This window comes from Dipodomys merriami, unplaced genomic scaffold (assembly GCF_024711535.1).
Source record: "Dipodomys merriami isolate MVZ:Mamm:240054 unplaced genomic scaffold, mDipMer1.0.p SCAF_3, whole genome shotgun sequence".
NCBI lineage: Eukaryota > Metazoa > Chordata > Mammalia > Rodentia > Heteromyidae > Dipodomys > Dipodomys merriami.
The window spans coordinates 86,236,763-86,245,568 of record NW_027204492.1 but is presented as its reverse complement, the minus strand read 5'-3'; the positions used below and the strand labels follow the sequence as shown (position 1 = coordinate 86,245,568).

The 8,806-nt window shown below is 44.4% G+C and overlaps 1 pseudogene; it reads right to left on the bottom strand.

Moving 5' to 3' along the window:
- Positions 1-430: 430 nt before the first annotated feature.
- On the bottom strand, positions 431-907 carry LOC138839891 (elongator complex protein 6 pseudogene; annotated as a pseudogene).
- Between the last annotated feature and the right edge of the window lie 7,899 nt (positions 908-8,806).

The following is an 8,806-nucleotide window of genomic DNA, read 5'->3' as shown; positions in this document are numbered from 1 at the left end:
GTTGTATTTTTTAGAAAAAATCATGGCATTTTTAATTAATTAATTTTGTATACCAGTACTGAGCATTGACCCTTAGCTCAAGGCAAGCCTTCTACCACCTGAGCCACACTACTATCAGCTGTTTGGAGGTTAATTGGAAATAAGAGTCTCACAGATTTTCCTGCCCAGGCTGGCTTTGAACTGCAATCCTCAGTTCTCAGCCTCCTGAGTAGCTAAAATTTACAGGTGTGAGCCTGCAGGGCCAGGTTCCTCTCTCTGTTTTCAGAACAGAACTCCAAATAAAGGTATATATACCATCATAGAACCATTCAACAGTTTCTGTTCATAGTAGAGCAACCAGTCCAACATGAAAGACTATTCCTGTGAAACTGCTTCGTTTTTCACATCTAAAAAATGGTCCAAGTTAGCTTTAGCTGCCCCCTAAATGAAGTCACAGAACAGCAGGAGACATCCCTTTGGCAAAAAAGGACACATTCTTTTCCTGTATCTTATACTGATAAACAGGGTTCCAATCCCACTGGCCTGTGTGCTTCCTCCAAAGGGTCTTCAGCTGCCTGTGCACATCCTTTCAGAAGCCAGTGGCCAGGCCTTCAGCCTGCAGGATCAGGTGGCTCTGAAAACTTAGGCCATTCAGCAGGAGGTCATCCTCCTCATCCTCATCATCTACACTGTCGTGCAAAAGGGCCACAATGTTTCCCTGTAGTTCCAAGCACATAAACTCTCTGCAGTAGTGGACAAAGTCCAGCACAGCCACCACTCCCAAACCCAAGCTCAGCAGCACACTGAGGTCATCTACCAGCAGCACCAGGAACCTCCATGTAGCATCCTCGCTGTCCATGGGTTTCAGGGCCTCCTGTACAAACTCATATAATGGTTGCAGGCTCCCAGCACTGGCTTTCCTTCTCATGAGACTGAGATCTAAGGATTGTGGTTCAAAGCAAGCCTGGGCAGGAAAGTCCACGAGACTCTCCAATTAACTGCCAAAAAAAAAAAAAGGTAAGTTGTATTTTTAAAGTTTTTTTTTCCAACTGATTATTCCTTGTTTGTAAAAGCATGATTAATAAGCCAGGTGCCAGTGATTCATACCTATAATTCTTACCTGCTCAAAAGGCTGAGATATGAATAGAGATTTGAGGTCAACCTAGTGAAAAAAATCCAGGATGGGAGTGGGAATGTGGCTTTAGTGGCAGAGTGCTTGCCTAGCATGCATGAGGTCCTGGTTTCGATTCCTCAGTACCACATAAACAGAAAAACTAGAAATGGCATTGTGGCTCAAGTGGTGGAGTGCTAGCCTTGAGCAAAAGAAGCTCAGGGACAGTACTCAGGCCATGAGTTCAAGCCCCAGGACTGGCAAGAAAAAAAATCCATGAGACTCTATCTCTGTTTTTTTTGTTTTTGTTTTGTTTTGTTTTGTTTTGGTTGGTTGTGGGGCCTGAACTCCGGGCCTGGGTGCTGTCTCTCAGCTCTTCAGCTCAAGGCTAGCTCTCTACCACTTGAGCCACAGTGCCACTTACAGCTTTTTCTGCTTATGTGGTGCTGAGGAATCAAACCCAGGACCTCATGCATGCAAGGCAAGTGCTCTACCACTGAGCCACCTTCCCAGCCCAAGACTCTTATCTTGGGCATATTGGAGGCATGGCTCAAATGGTAGGGCACTTCCAATTGAGCAATCTGAGCAAGATTGAAGCCCTGAGTTCAAACCCCAATTCCTTTTTTAAAAACCTGTTTAGTATTTGTATCTAGTAACTTTGGTAAACTGACTTAGTCTTAATGGTATTTCTGTAACTTAAGATTTTTGAATATATACTAATGTCTTCTATGAACAGAGACAATTGTGTTTCTTCCTTTCTAAATGGTATGACTTTACTTCTTCTTATCTTATTGCAATGGCTAATACTTCTAGTAGTTAACTGAATGCCAAAAGTGTAAAAGTGAGTGTCCTTAACTAAGAAGAAGAAAGAAAATCTTAAGAGAACAGCATATAGCTGATCACTAATGGCTCAGACCTATAATCCTAGATATTCAGGAGGCTGAGATCTAAGGATTATGGTTCAAAGCCAGCCCAGTAGAAAAGTCTATGAGACTCTTTTTTGGGGGGGGGCAGTTGTGGGGTCTGAACTCTGAGCCTGGGTGCTGTCCCTGAGCTCTTCAGCTCAAGGCTAGAGCTCTACCACTTGAGCCACAGCGCTACTTCCGGCTTTTTTCTTTTTGCTTATGTGGTGCTGAGGAATCGAACCCAGGGCCTCAGGCATGGAAGTCAAGCGCTCTACCACTGAGCGACCTTCCCAGCCCCTGGACTCTTTTTTTAAGGCAGGTACTTTACCACTTGAGTCACACCCCAGTCTTTATTGAATTTTAGTGTGTTTCACCTATCCCCACAGGAAACATGACTACTATTATTTGTTTGGGTAGTATTGAGAAGGAAATAAAGGTCGGGTAGATATAATAATGAAGCTGGGGGGGGAGGGAGCAAGCCCCTGAATAGAGCAAAGGAGAAATGCCTCCCTTTTACCCATTCACAGACATTCAACATTCTCTCCTGCTGAAGGAGGAGCCATGGGTTCCTCTATCCCATGGCAGTCCTGATCTTGTTTGTGTCCCAGAGTCTTTGAAATCTGACCACACTTACAAATGGGGTTTTGAGTGGAACATGGAAATACTTAGCCTCAACTTTGGGAGAGTGACAGTGCTGTCTATAGTCTGTAGTCTCAGTTCAAAGAGCAGATTCCTTTCCTGGAAGAAGTTTTCTGTTTTTCCCATTTTCTGTATTAATTTGGCATTTCAGTAGCGAATCACTGTTTATATCCCAGAGTGTACAATAAGATCACAATCTGGAAAGAATGTTTCTGTCCATCAAAACTAGTAATCAGCTACAAAGAAGATGAGCAATAGGGCTGGTGAGTAGGTATGAGGGATGGATGACACCAGCCATGGACATCACCTCTTCTACTGATCCCAGTTTTATCCCAAATAGAGAACAACTGCCAGGATGTGTTGCTGATCTCTGTGGCTGAGCCTCACATTAGTCTTTTCTTGTAATCAAAGGTACTTGCAGGTTGGTGGCAGGAACATCAAGAGTTACTGCCTAGCCTGGGTAAAGTGGAGACCCCCACCCCCTAGTGAGACTCTTATCTCCAATAAACTAACCCTGATAAAGCCAGAAATGGAGGTGTGGCTCTATTAGTAGAGTGCTAGAGCACTAGCCTTGAGCAAAAGAAGGTCAAGGACAGCACCCAGGCCCTAAGTTCAAGTCCCAGGACCAGGAGGGAGGGGGGGGAAGGGAGGGAAGGAGGGAGAAAAGGAGGAAAGGAAGGAGAGGAGGGAAGGGAGAGAAGGCAAGCAGCAGCATGGAAAAGCATGTATCCTTCATAATTATTCCAATGGTAGCTTTGTGTTGGGGGATGCTCTTTCTCAGTTTAAGGAAATCCTTTTAATCTAATGTGAGATTTGCTTTAAAAAATCATTGAGGGCTGGGAAGGTGGCTCAGTGGTAGAGTGCTTGCCTTGCATGCATGAGGCCCTGGGTTTGATTCCTCAGCACCACATAAGCAAAAAGAAAAAAGCCGGAAGTGGCACTGTGGCTCAAATGGTAGAGTGCTAGCCTTGAGCTGAAGAGCTGAGGGACAGCGCCCAGGCCCAGAGTTCAGGCCCATGACTGGACCCAAAAAAAAAAAAATCATTGATATATTTTGTCAAATACATTTTTTTTACATTTATGTGATCCTGGGATTATTCTGTCCTCAAACTGCTATAATAGACTCTTGAACTCCTAATATTAAACTACCTTTGGCCATGATATACTTTTTATGTCTGTGTGAGTGAATGAATGTTTGTGTGTGTGTGTGTGTGTGTGTGTGTGTGTGTGTGTGTGTCTGTTATCTGTCTGTCTGTCTGTGTCTGTGTCTGTGTCTGTCTGTGTATGCTGGTCCTTGGGCTTGAACATGGCATGGGCATTATCCTTAAACTTTTGTGCTCAAGGCTAGTGCTCTACCAGTTCATTTCTGGTCTTTTTGGTGGTCAATTAGAGAAAAGAATCCCATAGACTTTCCTGCCTGGGCTGGCTTTGAACTGCTCCTGGAGTAGCTAGGATTACTGACATGAGACACCAGTGCCTGCTGATGATATGCTTTTATGTGTTGCTGAATTCAGCCTTCTGACCTTTTGTTCAGAATTTATTTTCTCTATGTTCATAAGAATGTTGCTCTTTAATTTTCTTTATTTCTACCGCTTTGTCTGATATTGCAGTCAGAGTGCTGTTAGCCTTATGAAATGAGTTGGGAAGTGTTAACTCTTTTGTTCTCTGCAAAAGGAAGTGTGAAATTATTGTTTCTTCTTTAAATAGTGGAGTAATTTGGACCCAAGCGCTGGGATGGCAAGTGTGCACCACCACAACCACCTATTTTTTTTTTTTTTTTGCTTTTACCTGCAGAGCACTTTTTGTGTGTGCTGGTCCTGGGGTTTGAAATCAGGGTCTGGGCATTGTCCTTGAGCCACCAGAGCATTTTTTAAAGAACTCAAAAGGAGTGTAGTCTGTTCTGCTTACTACTCAGATTGTTAGTCCTTCAGTGTTCGTGTTCCAACTGGCTTTCTTGTATCCTTTTTTTGGGGGAGGGGGGGGTCCAGTTGTGGGGCCTGAACTCTGGGCCTGGGCGCTGTCCCTCAGCTCTTCAGCTCAAGGCTAGTGCTCGACCACTTGAGCCACAGCGCCACTTCCAGCTTTTTTCATTTTTGCTTATGTGGTATTGAGGAATGGAACCCAGGGCCTCAGGCATGCAAGGCAAACGCTCTACCACTGAGCCATCTTCCTAGCCCCTTGTATCCTTTTTTTATTGTGTGTGTGTGTGTGTGTGTGTGTGTGTGTGTGTGTGTGTGTGTGTGTGCCAGTCCTGGGGATTGAATGCAGGGCCTGGGTGCTATCTCTGAGCTTTTCTGCTCAAGGCTACTGCTCTACCACTTTGAACCACATCTCCAGTTCTGGCTTTTGGGTGGTTAATTGGAGACAAGAGTCTCACAAACTTTCCTGCCTGGGCTGGTTTTGACCTGTGACTCTCAGATTTCAGACTCCTGAGAAGCTAAGCTTACAGGTATAAGCCACTCATACTTGGCTTCATTGCTACATTTTTTTTTGGGGGGGGGGTCCGGTCGTGGGGCCTGAACTCTGGGCCTGGGCGCTGTCCCTCAGCTCTTCAGCTCAAGGCTAGCACTCTACCACTTGAGCCACAGTGCCACTTCCGGCTTTTTTTCTTATGTGGTGCTGAGGATTCGAACCCAGGGCCTCGAGCAAGCAAGGCAAGCGCTCTACCACTGAGCCACCTTCCCAGCCCTCATTGCTATTTTTTATACTGAATAATTTTAGATTGTATCCTGGGCATTTTGAATATTACCTTACAAGACACAAGCTCTTGGCTCTTGTTTAAATCCTATAAAGACTGTTGTTATATTTGTTTTAGGGGGCAATCTGTGTGGCTGGGATCTAGCCACAAGTTTTAGTCTGTCTTCTGTGGATGTGGTTTCCATGTTAATTCAGTTTCACCAGCTTTTCAGTGTTATTCAGCTCTGTTCCTTGTGTACACCACCTAGTGGTTAGTCTGGGACTTGGCCAGAAGTCTGGCATAAGCTTAGTTCCTAGCCTTGGGTATGTTTATGAAGATCTAATACACTCACATACAAGTCGGGGGAGCTACAGATGGTTTGTTTGAATGAATGAGCTCAAATCCAACTTGAAAAAGCCTTCCTTTTCATTGGGGCTTTCCAAGGAATATGGCAGATCTGAAGCAACAGCTAACCTGCTTCTCTTGCCCACTCTTCACTGTAATCCACTCCCTGTCTGGTCTCCACTTGGTTCCTTCCTATCTCCTTTTCTCAGTGGAGAGAATTCAGAGAGTAATGGGGCTGGCACATGGAGGACCCCAGGGCTCCAAAGATGTCATAGAGTTCTTTATTGTGGACCCTTAAGAGACTAGGGATGAGCCAGGTGCTAGTGGCTCATGCCTGTAATCCTGGCTACTCTGGAAGCTCAGATTTGAGGACTGTGGTTCAAAGCCAGATGGGGACAGGGAATGTCCAGGAGACTCTCCAATTAACCACACATGCTCTCTCTCTCTCTCTCTCTCTCTCTCTCTCTCTCTCTCTCTCTCTCTCTCTCTCTCTCTCTCTCTCACAGACACACACACACACACAGAGAGAAGTATAGAAATGGAGCTGTGGTTTAAGTGGTAAAGTACTAGTCTTGAACAAAAAATTTTAAAAAGCTCAAGGACAGTGCTTAGGCCTTGAGTTCAAGCTCCAGGACTGATACAAGAGAGAGACAGATACAGAGAGAGAGGGGGGGTGATCTGAAACCAGAAATAGAAAACATATACACCCCTTCATGATAGCTGGCTAGCCTCCTAAAGAACATCTGGTCGACCTGCAAACCCAAACTTAAGATCAATAATCAAATCAGAACATTTTGTCAAACCACAAAGCAGGCCATCTGGTCCATATTATTTGCCAAAGACAATCTGTCAAGGTCCCTGAGGGTCTTTCCACATTGTTGCTAGGTATGACAAGAATGCAAAGTCCTGACCACACTTAACCTAGGCAATTCTTAGCAGGCTCCCTTGAGAAACCAGGTAACATCTTCCTATAAAAGTTGCTTGTTGCCAGGCACCAGTGGCTCATGCTTGTAATCCTAGCTACTCAGGAGGCTGAGATCTGAAGATCGTGGTTCAAAGCCAGCCTGGGCAAGAAAGTCCATGAAACTCTTATCTCCAATAAACCACAAGAAAACTGGAAATGGCACTGTAGCTCAAGTGGTAGAGGGCTAGCCTCGAGCTGAAGAGCTGAGGGACAGCACTCAGGCCCAGAGTTCAAGCCCCATGACCTACAAAAAAAAAGTTGCTCGTTATAAAGGTAAGTGCTGGATATCATTTGCTAACACCTCTAATCTTAGCTCCTTAAAAGACTGAGATCTGAGGATTGTGGTTTAAAGCCAGCCTGGGAAAGACAAATGTAAGAGACTCTTACCTTCAATTAACCAGCAAAAAGCCAGAAGTGAAGGGTATGGTCCAAGTGGTAGAGCAACAGCCTTGAGTGAAAATGCTAAGGGACATCACCCAGACATAATGTCAATAATCAAATCAGAGCATCCTGTCAAACCACATTGTCCATATTGGGCATGGAGTCCAGAATCTAAAATCCATGTTTTGCTTCAGAAGTTAAATTCTTTTTTGTAACTTTTTCAGTTGTGGAGCTTGAACTCACGGCCCTGGGCACTGTCTCTGAGCTCTTTTGCTCAAGGCTAGTGCTCTACAACTTCGAGCCACAGTACCAATTCCTGTGTTTTGAGGGGCCACTTGTAAATAAGAGTCTCAGGGCTGGGAAGATGGCTCAGTGGTAGAGCGCTTGCCTTGAGCTGAAGAGCTGAGGGACAGCACCCAGGCCCAGAGTTCAGGCCACAACTGGACCACCCCCCCCCCAAAAAAAGAGTCTCATAGGGATTTTTCTGCTGGAGCTGGTTTTGAACGGTGAGATCTCAGCCTCCTGAATAGCTAGGACTACAGGTGTGAGCCACCCACACCATTCAGAAACTAAATTCTAACCTCTCCATCCAGAAAGTGAGTTCCCACCTCTCCTGCCAGAAATTGAGTCAGGATCTATCCTTCCACAGGATAAAGTCAAATCTAGGCTATTAGCACCATGTCCTCTAATTCCACCTCCAGGGGCCAAGTCTCTTCTTTTTAGGACACCTTTAGAGTAATAAATATTTTTATGTGAATGCCAGTCCTAGGGCTTGAACTCAGGGACTGGGTGCTGTCCCTGAGTTTTTGCTCAAAGCTAGGACTCTACCACTTGAGTCATAGTTCCACTTCTGGCTTTTTTGGGGTGGCTAACTAGAGATAAAAGTCTCAGACTTTTCCTGCCTAGACTGATTTTGAAGTGCAACCCTCAGATCTCAGCCTCCTGAGTAGCTAGGGTTACAGGTGGGAGCCTTGGCACCCAGCAAAATAATTAATTTTTTAAAGAACCTGTCAACCAGCCAAACTCTGTGGTACATGTCTGTCATCCCAAACTACATGGGAGGCTGAGATTGATAGGATTATGGTACCATTATTAAATCATTTCTATTTAATGTAATATTTACAATGAAATAATAATAATGGTCAGGTGCTGGTGGCTCACTTCTATAATACTAACTACTCAGGAGGCTGAGATCTGTGGATCCTGGTTCAAAGCCAGCACAACCAAGAAAATCCATGAGACTCTTATCTCCAACTAACCACCAGCAAACCAGAAGTAGAGCCATTGCTCAAAGTAGCCTTGAGCAGAAAAGCTCACAGATAGAGCCTAGGCCAAGTTCAAGTCCCATGACCACCACCAACAAAGTATAACTGATTTTAAAAAATAGAAAAATACAAACTTTTAAACCAAAAACAGATGGACAAATTAAAACAAATAGCAAAACAATAGACTTAAGATGACAGAATCAACTACCTTATAACTATTACATTAAATAGAAAGGATCTAATCATTTTAGTCAAAAAGAAGATATCAGATAGTTTAGGGAGAAGAGTGCTGGGAATTTAATTCAGGGCTTTTGTGCTACAAGGCAGGCACTCTACCATTGAGCCACCTAAGTGATATTGTCAGATTGGATACAAAAATGAATTCAGACTCTATGCTGCCAATCAGAAATATATTTCAAATATAAAGCTATTCATAGGGCTGGGAGCTTGCCTTGCATGCATGAGACCCTGGGTTTGATTCCTCAGCACATATAAGCAGTAAAAAGCGGGAAGTGGCACTGTGGCTCAAGTGGTAGAGCT